Below are 13,736 nucleotides of genomic sequence, written 5' to 3' on the forward strand. Positions count from 1 at the left end.
TTCCAGAGCAGTGGGGTGGTCTGTGGTGAGAAAGAATCTGTCTCCCCTGGGTTACACTCTGATTTTACTTCCAACCTCCTATCTCTCTAGAGCCTACACTGACCCATAGCATCCGTGGGTTAAGAATCGACGTGAATGGCAGCTACCATGGAGGACTAAGAATCACTGTTTCCCTGCACCACAAAAAGTTCTCTTACTGAAAGTTTAAGACTTCTTGACTGGCCACTCCCTAAGGACCGGTTATCCCAGGTGACTGGACTCCGTGCTTCTGCCAAGAAGTTGTTTTCACTAATCTGCCCCACCAGTTCCTACCCAGCCGGGGTAAACTACTTGTCCCAGTTGCCGGGGCATTTCCAGTTTTAGCATAGGAAGTCTCAGGTTCCAGGAAATCCCTCTATCCGGGGCAAACAAGGACAGTTGGCAACCCTACATTAAGCCCAGATCCTTCTGTAGTTCACTTAAACTCAGATCAGAACCGTCACATGGGCGCTACAAATATTACACCGTTCTCTCATTCCACTAGTTATCACCAAGCACGTCATTTCTCTCTCCTTTGTGTCACCTATGTTCATTTTCTCCTCAACATGCTAAAAGTTAGTGGAAAACAGTAACCAAGAAAAGACAGGACAATGGAAGACTCAGAGCCTTCGGGAGGGAGGTTTGGATCGTGTCACCTGGGGTAGGCACTGGCTCAGAGCAAAGGGAAGATGAAATGAGTAGGGGAAGAAGGAAGTTAGAAACGTCAACCACAGGCTTACAACCAGACAGAAAAAAAGACTAATATCTAGGCATTATTTTCTTCTTTGCTTAATGTATGTGCACATGTGTGTCTGTTTATGTGTTTTTGTATATATTAAATAATTTTTTCTTCTCCCTTCCCATGGTGCTTTTAAGAATTAATGGCAGTGGTTAGCTTACAGTTTCATCTTTAGATTACAGAATATTCAAGAGGGACTCCAACTGAACATGAGTAATTGACACCATCCAGACATGAATGTAATGACATTTGGAAACTTTCCTTCTTGGGGTTAAAGGTGAGAATGCCTATTTCTACAAAGGGTAGTTTATCCTGTTAGAGAAATGGCTAGAATTTGGTATTGCTGCACAGGAAGTTGAAATACATGGAGAAAGTTGTGTATGGACATGGAGTAGGCAACATGAGGAGCTGTCCCTGTCATTAAACCATTGCCTCTCAGTCCAAGCGTACTTTCATGCTCTGCTTTGTGATGCCCCGGCTGGGACTATAGGAACTCTGTATCTGCATTGCCACTTGACTTCCTGTTGAATTCTATAAGGCAGAGGACAGGAGAAGGGAAGAACTGCTTTCCAGATAAGTAGTTAGCAATGGTAACATTCAACTTATGGGAAGCACTTCTAGAACCAGGCTCATCATGCCTAATCAAAGATATCAGCAACAGTTAAGCTATGGTGCTTGCTCCGAGGTCTGAGGGCCCCTCCTTTGAGCTTCCTGCTGTCACCCCAGGCCTGGAGTGGTAACTTAATCCGGGAGTTCCCTTCTCTAGGTTAGCTTGGTATCATCTTCTCTGCCTTTTCAGTTCTCCAAAACTGCTTAATCAATTCCCTATATTAAATTCTCTCTGTTGAAATTCTGTGTTTTCTATTGTTCTGAGGTATCCTGACTGATCCAGTCACCCTAAAGGAACGTAACCACCTGCAGTGCTGGCTAGAAACAAAGGAAACATGAAATAAGTGGCAGAGGAGGGAAGTGCTCAATATGGACTATGACTTTTTACAGCGACAAAGACTGCACCACGAATGTGTATTTTTGTTATGTACATATTAACCAATGATTTATACTTTTCCCCCTTCCCCTTTACAGTTTTGTATGGAGTGCGGGTGGGACTTAGTTTACAATTTTGTTCATAGGTCACCAGGCCACAAGTTACCTCTAGACCTGCTAGAGAGGAATGAGGATCACCAGCAGGTCCTGAACTTGAAAAGGATACAATGACTAATGGGACTTTGAGTCTGACTTCCTGTTTGGGGAGAAGGAGTGTCTTTGTTTGTATGATGGGCAGAAGTAGGAAAGTATTAAATGTGAGTAGAAAAGTGAACTGAAATGCTAAGTGGTAAAAGGGATGGGCTCTTTAGACTTGAGCCCACTTGTCCTCAGATTCATGTTTGTCCTTCCACTGCTCTGCAATCTACGGGAGGAGACGCTGGCTGCTTTTAACCGTGGTGCCCAGCCTCACTATCAGCTGGTTTCTGAAAGACTGGAGAACGAGAGTAGGAAGGACAAAGCCAGAACATTTCTCTCCCTCTCCCTTCTACCTCAGGGACTGTAGCTCCGTAGGGGCCCCAGTGCTCACTAGACAGGCCCTTAGAGGTCTGAGGCTCCAGAAGATGAGCCCCAGCCCTGGGACTCAGAAACACAACTTTCTTAATTTTGTCTCTCCAGGTTACAGACAGTGGCTCTTCCACTGTTACTAACCTCTGAGTTGCTTTCTCAGTTACACACTCAGTTCTGTCATCTGGCAGTCATGTCCCTGCATGATATGTTCTCTGTTGTAAATACTAAAGACGATTGCTAGTTTCCTCGTTGTCCCTGACTATTAAGACAGATGCTAGCTGACTATATTATACACTACAAAGTTACGTCGATATTCTGCAATTTTCCCAGTTCTGGGAATTTATCTAACAATATATCCATATACCTACAAAATGAGATTTGTATGAGTTTATTCCATTTGCAAAGCCAACGATATATTGAGAAACAAACACAAGTCATTTTTCGTAAGGGAACTGGTTAAATAAATATTAGGACATCAACAAAACTGTAAAAGAAGAACAAGGAAAACCCTATGAACTAATACAAATTCTTCAATGAAGAGAGCACAGAATGGTTATCTTTTGTGCAAGAAGAAGAAGAATATGTTTGTACTTGCATAAAGAAACCCAAAACTCACACAAAAATACTAAGGAAAGTGGTTACTCACAGTGGGTAAGGCAAAGGAGAGCAAGGCAGAGACAAGAGGGAGTACTCTCAATATTCATGGTGTGTTGTTTGGGCTTTTGAGCCATACAGTCCCATTACCAACAGAAAAAGTAACAAAAACTATAAAAAATGCATGGGAAAAAATGCAACCTAGTCACTAAATGATAAAATCAATATCAAAACACTTTATATAAAATTGTAGGAAAATAAAAGAGGAAAAAACGACTACATACTGTATGATTCCAACTCTAGGACATTCTGGAAAAGACAAAGCTATGAGTGGTCAAGGGATTGGAGGGGGGACGAATAGGCAGAGCACAGAGGATTTTTAGGGCAGTGGAAATACTTACTCTGTATGATATTACATGGTATTACAACAATATATTATATGATGTTATAATGATATATGATGTTATAATGATAGACATATGCTGTCATACACTTGCCCAAACCCATGCGAAGTAGAGCACCAAGAGTGAACCCTGAGGTAAACTATGGACTGTGGGTGATTATGATACATCATAAGAGATTCATCCTTGGTAATTAATTTATTTATTAAAATAAAAATGTACCATTCTCATGAATGGAAGAGCCTATGTCTGTGAGGGGGCAGGGAATATGGGGGAACTCTCTGTACCTTCCTCTCCCTTGTACTGTAAACCTAACACTACTCTAGAAACACGAAAATGAGAGACAAGGGAGAGGAAAAGAAAGGCAGCAAGTAGTCAGAGGGCTCCAGGCCTCATTTATGCTACTGGTCAGGAAGCCAGTGTGGAGATTTTAACTCCCCTTCTCTACCCATTCAAGTTTTGGTTGTCTTTGACAAGCATAAGCCAGGTATGGTTCTTTGCCTGATTAACTAACCCACACTTATTCCTGAGGTATCTGAGTCTGCCTTGTTTTTTGTTAGACTTAATAACTGGTATGTAAAAAGAAGCATTCCCTACCCAGCATAAGCCTGGCTTTATAGCAGTAACCCCAATTTACCTTCGATAATGAGGGCCAATCACACCGACCGACACATCTCTAGCTGTGAACTGAGTTTCTTGACTGAACACAATGTGGGATTTTTGGGTGTTTTTTGTTTGTTTGTTTTTTGTTTTTTGTTTTAGATTTTATTTATTTATTTGACAGAGAGAGAGAGATCACAAGTAGGCAGAGCAGCAGCCAGAGACAGAGAGGAAGCAGGCTCCCTGCTGAGCAGAGAGCCCGATGTGGGGCTCGATCCCAGGACCCTGAGATCATGACCTGAGCTGAAGGTAGAGGCTTTAACCCACTGAGCCACCCAGGTGCCCCTGAACACAATGTTTTATGAAATACAGCAATGACACCCCCCCCCCAAAAAAAAGCATTCAGTGATTCCATGGATTACATTAATGGTAGAATTATAACAAACAGAAATGGCAAATCCAAACAGATTAAATGTCAATTTTGATGATTAAAAAATGTTTCCCCCAAGGCTTCCAGATAAAGATGGCAGATTGAACATAATAATTCAATTTCATTTCCTCTGAAATCCCACTAAAACTACCATAAAGGGATCTTTCAAAGCCCATAAAACTATAAATACAAAGACAAAGGAGATAATAGGAACAAAATCTTGCTAGCTGGAATGTAGAAAAGCACTTGGGATATAGTAGGGAAAAGCCAAGAACTGAATTGATGCATATCACAGAATCTTCCAAGGGCTCAGGAACTGAGTGGACTTTTAGAAGTGGGGGGTAAAGGGGCGCCTGGGTGTCTCAGTGGGTTAAGCATCTGCCTTCGGCTCAGGTCATGGTCTCAGGGTCCTGGGATCGAGCCCCGCATCAGGCTCTCTACTCAGTGGGGAGCCTGCTTCTCCCTCTCTCTCTCTGCCTTCCTCTCTGCCTACTTGTGATCTCTCTCTGTCGAATAAATGACTAAAATCCCTAAAAAAAAAAGAAGAAGAAGAAGTAGTGGGGGATAAAAAGAGATATTAAATAAGCATTGATAGAATGCAGTTTTGAAATACATTCCCCACCAGAGTGTGGGCTGGATTTAGTGACTATCTTCTAAAGAATAGCATAGGGAAAGGGAAACAGTAAGTAGAGAACCCTGAGACACCAACCTAGCCAAAGTGCTCAAAGGTTAACATCACCGTCCTTAGTCATGTTGATTCTGGGCACCCCTGACATGACGCAGCTCATCCCTGTGGTATTTGGTATTTTACCCCCAAAATGCATATTCCCAGTGTAATCATGGCAAACCTAATGGAAGGACAGCCTGCAAAACACCTGACCGTGCCCTTCGAGACTGTCAAGGTCATGAAACAAGGAAAGACCAAACAACAGTCACAGATTGGAGACCAAGGGAACATGATGACCAAAGGCAATCTGATATCCTGCAACAGGAAAAGGACATCATGGAGAAACTGGTGAGATCCAAATAAAGTCTGTGGTTTAGTGAACAGTGTCATCCTCCTCTTAATCATAAGAGACGTTACCATAAGGAGAAGCTTGGGGGAGAATATACAGTAACTCCATAATACCATCACTTTTTTTTTCTTTTTGGTAAATCTAAAATCATTTCAAAATAAAAGGATTTTTAAAAGACAAAAGTGAGAAAACGAGGTAAGAGTTCTCATTCCCAAACAAGACGAAACCAGAGATGGAGACAAACTGTAAGAGACCCTTAATCTCAGGAAACAAACTGAAGGTTGCTGAATGGGAGTGGAGTATCAGGGATGGGGAGGCTAGGGAATGGGCATGGGGGAGGGTATGTGCTATGGTGAGTGCTGTGAATTGGGTAAGACTGATGATTCACAGACTGTACCCCTGAAACAAATAATACATTATATGTTAATAAAGAAATTTTAAAAATAAAAACAGGGGCGCCTGGGTGGCTCAGTGGGTTGAGCCTCTGCCTTCGGCTCGGGTCATGATCTCAGGGTCTGGGGATCGAGTCCCACATTGGGCTCTCTGCTCAGCAGGGAGCCTGCTTCCTCCTCTCTCTCTCTCTCTGCCTGCCTCTCTGCCTGCTTGTGATCTCTCTCTGTCAAATAAATAAAATCTTAAAAAAAATAAAAACAAAATCTTAAATAAATAAATAGATAACTGTTGAAAAAATAAATCCCACATGGCATTGGCTGGTGAATGGGGAGTGACCGAGCAGCTGCAGGAACAAGAACACTACTGGAAAATAGGAGCAGGACCTAAGTGCCTGCATACCAAATGCTAAGACCCAATACCAGCCTTAGACCTGGGCGTCGGGGCCCCACACAGTAGAGGCCCTACAGGTCAAATAGATTGATGAAAGAACCATTAGGTACCATTATCACCCAAGACCCAGCACTCGGTGCCAGCACAGTGCAGTCTAGAACCTTAGATGTTTCATTCTGTGACGCTATCTTCATTTAGGCTTCAGGGAGACGCTTCTCCACTTCTCTTGTGCTTGTCTTCCTTTCTCCTTGAAGTAAAAGGTGACTGTCCCTGAACGCTCTGTAAGTGTGTGGGTTGTGCCTCTGCTGTCAGAGACAGACTTTGCTAGAGAGAGGATGTGTGGAGTAGGAGCACTTTGGTAAAAGAAAATACAAATTAACTAGAGTAACAAATCCTTCCTCTCTGAGAGCATGAATGAAATAGATACTTGCATTTTAAAGGCTCTGAGTATGGAAAATCCACTTTTTTTAAACCTCATTTTAGATTCCACTCAGAGAATTCAGTGATATTCACTAATTAGCATACTGTTCAACACTGTTACACAGAGCAGATGAGCAACATTTTGTAGGATTAAATAATTCATATTATTCTTAAATCTGTATGTCTAGAAGTAATATGTGTGAAGCAAGCTATGCATATTTTACACTGACAGATGGATACTAATTCTAGAATTGTAATTACTTTCACTTTTATAAAGCATTTGATACAATTTAATTAAACTTTCAAAATATATAGTTAAAAATTCCAGCTTTAAATATTTTATTTAAAATTTTTGTGTTTTTTTTACTATCATCAGTCTCTTACCTTTTAGTTTTAATAGGTTATCTTGAATGTTTTATAAGAAAAATACATTAAGTCTACAATGACCCAAGAAAGGTCTAATGTGATGTTATTGTCAAAAAATCAAATTTTATGTGACATTTCAGGGTAATATTTTTGCTGAAATCAAGAAAAAGAAAAATCATAGCAAATAACATAATCATTTATTAGTTTGGCAAGCCTTTACTTTACTATTCAGCCAAACATCACTAACTCTCAGACATATGCAATAAAAATTAAAATTCAGGTGCCTAATAATTCACAGCCTTTCAGTCATATAAAAACCACAGACTGAGATAATTTTCAGTTTTGTTGTGAAGGTATTTATGTCAACTCAAAGGAAGAAAAGAGAGTTTATTTTATAGCTTGATTTGTAACTTTTAAATATTTACACATGTGGTGTGTGGGCCTCCGTTAGCATTTATCCTGGGACACATAAAATTATGCTGAAAAGCAATTTAAATCAGTAACTGGTATAAAGAAAAATAAGAAATTTTTAAATAAGCAATTTTAGGGGCACCTGGGTGGCTCAGTGGGTTAAAGCCTCTGCCTTCAGCTCGGGTCATGGTCTCAAGGTCCTGGGATCGCACCCCATATCGGGCTCTCTGCTCAGCGGGGAGCCTGCTTCCCCGCGCCCCTCTCTGCCTGCCTCTCTGCCTACTTGTGATCTCTGTCTGTGAATGGATAAATAAAACCTTTAAAAATAAATAAATAAATAAGCAATTTTAACCTCAGAAAAAAGCACAAAATAAGAAAAGAGATATGCTTGTAATACATTATATTTGACTATGCATAATATTGGCATAGGTATAGTGTAAATACTGAACATTCACTCAACCAAAAATTATGTTGAGAGGATTGAGTCGGGAAGCAGAGAGGATGGCAGGATGAGAGATAAATCCTCTGCTCTCATAAGGAAAGTCATTACTTAAGATCTAAGATTGCTATTCCCCACTCCCCACAGCAGAAGAGATCCACTGTGACATATGTGTCAACAGAGAACTGGCAAGAAACCTACAGGCACAATGTCAAGTGCAGAACCCAGAACGGCCTACTGTTGCTAGTAAACCGAGCGCTCAGCAATGGCACAGACCAGGGCAGCCTTGAAGACAAGAAGTCCATGTTGCTGAAGCCCATGCATAGCCTCTACCACTGACACTGTGGCTACTGTGTTGACAAGTCCATTCAGCAAGCACCGGGCTGGCTGGAGACAAAAGACAACTGGCATCTACAGAGTAAGCCATCTCGAACATCCTAGTGTCAAGAAGTTCTTCTGCAGAGGAGAATTTCTGCTGAGCATTTCATGAATGCAAGAGGGATTAGAGGAAAGAAATCTAGGGAGTATTTGCTTTTTATCTATTTTTAAAAGATTTTATTTATTTATTTATCACAGAGAGAGAGCACACAGGCAGGGGGAGCAGTGGGGGGAGGGAGAAGCAGGTTCCCCGCTGAGCAGGGAGCCCGACGTGGGGTCCCATCCTAGGACACTTGGGATCATGACCTGAGCCAAAGGCAGGTGTCTAACCAACTGAGCTACACAGGCATCCCAATTTTTAATCTATTTTTAAAATTCTTACTTTATTTATTCCTATTTTAGAATTCTTTTTATCTGTTTTTTAACAATTCTTAGTAATAAGAAATAGTCACATATCATTCCTATGACCAAAAATAAATTTTCATGAATTAACTATGGTAAAACCTTCCTGAGATGTGATTATCACATTCACCATGCTACGTGATGACCATGCCTACTATTTGTCATTTCTGTCAAAAGGCTCTGCCACCCCCACAGAGATTATAGCTCTCACTCCAAATGAGGCCCTATCCGTCAGCATTCTCAGCCTAGAAAGGGCAGCCAGTGGAGTGCTTTTTAAAGACTCTCATACTTCCTTCACAAACCCATTCCTTGTGGCAAAATTAAACTGAGGGTCTTTTGGAATCTATCAGGGGGCCTATGAGGGGCCCACAGGAAGTTTGCATGACAGATGGAACCCCGCCCTTCTATACCTAAAATTTTTTATCCTTTCTTTTAGACCAAATTCTTTCTGGCTTTTCAGTGTTATTTGGGACAGGCCAGCTCAGTGCCTTGTTGGAAGTGTGGCTGACTGCCTAAGGAACCACAGTGGCTGCAAGCACAATCTTATTACTTTGGCTTAGTCTGAAAATTCCATTTCCATTTTCCTAGTCAAGAACCCTCAAATGCATTCTGCCAATATTCCTCCCAAACGAGCAAATTCCTATCATTCTTGTGGATGTTAACACTCAACTATGGATGTGCCACAACTGAAAACTGTTTCAGATAAATCTAGGAGTTTGGGGTTCTCTAAGGCTTGGTTTCTGTCATATATCGCTATTCAAGTTGTCAAGACCCCTCTCCTCCCTAATCCAGCTTAACCTACCATTCATGTAAAATACATGGCCAGGTATTTGAATTCAAGTACTCAGGTAATTTACCAAACCACAGAATCAATCTTCATATTAGGTTTTCAGATACCTCAGCACTATGACTATAAGCTAGAAAAGACTTTTTTCCAGACCATCCCATAAAGGCTTGAATGTCATTCTACTAGGGCAACATTTTTGCAATTTGAGCACATCATCTGCTTGCTTTAAATCATCCATGCCATTAAAAGCATCCATCAGGGTTGAATCACCCCTCTTCCCCTTTAAATTGGTCTACGGCAATAGTTATCTGGTTCCCCAGAACTTCCTCTTCAGGGAGCACACAGTCTAATACGACCATACACGATAAGTTGATTAGCTATTTTGCCATTTCATAGTACAGAATGCTACCTTATCATCCCAGAATATGAAAGGAAGTCTCCGCCTTTTGCCTGATCTCTACATTATTACCATTTCCCTGAAGCTGTGTTACCCTCAATCCTCTCTCTGGAACCACTAGACAGTAAACTCCATGGAGGGACTATGTCTGTCTTATTAATCAGTATATCCCCAGCATCTAGGCTGTATCTGACACATAGTAGGCACCTAGTTAATATTTAACAAACTCATTAATAAAACGAAATGTCAATTCCTCTAAGAAATGTTATTATAGTGCTTATTACATGTTTTTCCTTCTGGGTTGAGTCTCTTAATACAGAAACCTATCTTGATCTTGGGATTATAGATTTGAGCCCCATGTTAGGTATAGAGATTATTTTTTTAAAAAGAAACAGAGGGGCCTGGGTGGCTCAGTTGGTTAAGTGTCCAACTCTTGATTTCAGCTCAGGTCATGATCTCAGGGTAGTGGGATCAAGCCCAAGTAGGGTTCTGTGCTAAGTGTGGAGCCTGCTTGGGACTCTCTCTCTCACCCTCTGCCACATTCTCTCTCTCAAATAAATAAATAAATCTTTAAAAAAAAGAAAAAAAATAACAGAAACCTAATAACAAAGACATCTAGTAAACTAGTAACAGAGGTACAGGAAAGACTTCAAACAATGCATATAATAAAACCACTGTCTCTACTACCACCATCAAAAGAGATACTGTGAAATAACTGAGAGCTTAAAAACACGGAAAAGCTGAAACAGCTTACGTTGCTAACACCTGCAGAACTGGTCTCCTAAGAGATAAACAAATTACTTTCATCCCTACCCAAAAAAAAAAAAAAAGCCCTTTTGGAAACAGCCTCTATTTCTTTTTATATCATTATAATAAAAGAAATTCCTTCAAATTTAAACTCATTAGGTATGAATGGGTATTCTTCATAAACATAACCATTACATCTGAAAATGTTAAGAGGCTGGCTTTTAATAATCCATGTACTTGTTAGGGCAAATCAATTCAATGAAGTTTCTGTTTTTCTAATATCAGAGATTTTCCAGGAGAGGAGTGTAGGTAATTTTAGTGCAAAGAGAGATTTGATGGGGGGAAAAAAAAACATGCTTGGATTGGGGCAATGTGATAATCAGAGTACGTTAGCACTACACAGTATGAAGGAGAGGGAAAGCAGGTAAGAACAGCAAAAGGATGCTAAGGACAAAATACCCCAATTTACAAACCACCTCCAGTTGCATCAAGACTTAGAACAAAAAAATCTTTTCCTCTTGTTTCTGCACCTCACCACTTCCTTTGTCTCCAGTTAGTGCTGCTGTTTATCTGCTTCTAAAGGAGGGGTCACAGGAAGGATTCTGAGAGGCTTCTTTTGAACATGAACTCCACTAAATACGACTACTATGCTGTTCGATTTTCTTACAGTCAGAAAACTGTGCATACCCAAGGCTCCGACTGGTACTACTGAGGCAACAATGAACTTTCTGCCACTTTGGAAGGTCTAGAATTCTCAGAAAAGCCTTGTGATGATTTCAACACCTGAATAAATTACCTGACAGAGAGCTAAGAACAATTCAGTGAGCATATGGAACATAAAACTAATTAGCCTGGCTCAAGGGGAAAAAAAAAATCACTGACACAACCAAACACTTTAATTAATTATCATATTGCCAATCTATAAAAATATGGTAGCTTTTACTCTTAAAAAAATAAAAGTTCCACTGAATTAGAACCAGTTCGTTGAATTTGTGACTGCTTTAATTTTATCACTTTTTGAGAAAGTTTGTATAAACTTACCCTTTCGTTTTATGATGGGCAGATTATAACACAGACTATTTGCCATGATTTAGTGTACGCTGTCTTTTTTTTTTCAATATTTTATTCATTTATTTTTCAGAGAGAGAGATAGAGAGCACAAGTGGGGGAGCGTCAGGCAGAGGGAGAAGCAGGCTCCCTGCTGAGCAGAGAGCTTGATGTGGGGCTCCATCCCAGGACCCTGGGATCATGACCTGAGCCAAAGGCAGATGTTTAACTGACTGAGCCACCCAGGCAACCCATCACGTCCTGTCTTTTCATTTTCTTTTTAGTCTATGGACAGTTGGTTAATCATAAAAACAGATCTCAACCCAGAAATCATTCTCAACTTCTTTCCTTCTGATAGAAAAATAGTTTGCATTTCTCCATCAGGAAACCAATGTTTGGAGGAAATGTGGAGTAGCTAAAAAAGTCACTTTGTTCTTATATTTTTTTTAAAAAGGCTAAAAGTGAAAGGAAAATGGCAATCACTATTTCCTTAATTCCTCTATATGGTTTGACTAACTTTTAGTAACCACAGCTCCTATGTTCAGTACAGATTAAAGGAAACCTTATATGTATATAGGCCACTTTAACTTTTCAGGGGATATAAATTCTATCAGGAATAAAATGTGGATTTAATCTTTACTTGAATCTCTGTGTTTCCCATAAAAAGAAATCACCAGGCACTGCATAGAAGAAGACCTGAAGACATGAACATATATATCATATCTGTGATGAGGAAACTGGGCGGGCAACCATTGTGGGTTTCTAGGTTCCCTCAACGAGCCAACTAGTATCTTTAAAGTTCTCTTTCAACCTGAGCTACCTGCCATCACCTCTATACAGCACTTCAAACTCTAGACATCACTTTCTCCTTTGAGCTTCCTTTGCCTAAATAAGACCCTTTTTTGGACATTTTCTGTTCTTGGTAAGATAGAGCGCTTTTTCTCAGATCACCCCATCCCAAGGGGAAGGTGGGATCACAGTAAGTCTCCCTACACTATAGGTCTCTGACACTGACTCCGCCTCCACAGGCATATGAAGAGGCAGTTTCTCTGCTGAACGGCTCTGGGTGCCCCAACCGCTGGTTCATGGATGCTCTACAGAAAGAGCTGCCTGGTTACCTGTTTGCCGGAGACATTGTACTCTTCTGCTAATGGTTTTCCCCGGTGCTGCTAATGAACCAAACAGGGGCCAGGCTACCATGCCCACTGATGGCTCTACAGCTACTGGGACCCACCAACAGGGACCAGTGCTGATGGAACTGCCAGCATCTGTGCCATGGATCCTGTCCTTTGACCATTCCAAAGCCTGGCCACTAATGCTGCTGACGTTTCTGCTGTTGGTGATACAGCCACTGTAATTTGTACACCATTTTTCTCTTTAGCTACCACGTTTTATCATTGTGAGTTGCAAAGCCGTGCCATAGAACTATATGCAGAAGCCTCCGCTATACTCAAACCATTTTTCTGCTACAGTGCGAGCTGACCGTCCTTAAATCAAATATGGGCTCCTGAAAAGTCTTCTTTTTTTAAAATAATTACACATTTACTCTGCCTTTTTAGGAAAAACTTAATTCCTCTCCAGTTGATTAAAATTTTAAAAAAGCTCTTCTTTATTGAAGAGTGCTATGTAATGATAATAGATGTAGTAGGAATAATAAAATCAGAAAATCACTGTTTGATAACCCCCACCATCCAATAAAATAATTGATTCAGACAACAATTACCAGTGGGTGACAAAAAAAATTAGCAAATGAAACAAATACAGCAAAATGCTAGCACTTACTGAATTAAGTAGTGGGTCAATTCTTTCAATGTTCCATGTGATTGAAAGTTTTTCAGTAAAAAGTTGGGGCAAGGGTAAAAGTCTCCCTTGATTTACAGTGAGGTGGGTCTCTTTCACGAGGATTGGTATTGCCTTAGGTACAAAACCCTGGAGTCAGTTAGGCATGCCCAAGATATACTGACTTCCACGGTAAACACACTTTAAGCCTTGAGCTAAGAACCCAGCTAGGCTGACTCATAATTTTGGTCCAGATGCCTCTTTCCCATCCTCTCAGTTCTGCTTCAGAGCTATTTCCACTTCCCATGTGTTTTAAGAGCAACGCCTGAAAACAAATATGAGTCTACAACCGCAAAGTCACAACAGAGGGCACGCCGGAACCATCTGGGAAGCTTTATCAAAGTACACGCATTCAGAGCCTGACCCTT

The sequence above is a fragment of the Mustela erminea genome, chromosome 12 (genome assembly GCF_009829155.1).
Source record: "Mustela erminea isolate mMusErm1 chromosome 12, mMusErm1.Pri, whole genome shotgun sequence".
In the NCBI taxonomy this organism is placed as follows: domain Eukaryota; kingdom Metazoa; phylum Chordata; class Mammalia; order Carnivora; family Mustelidae; genus Mustela; species Mustela erminea.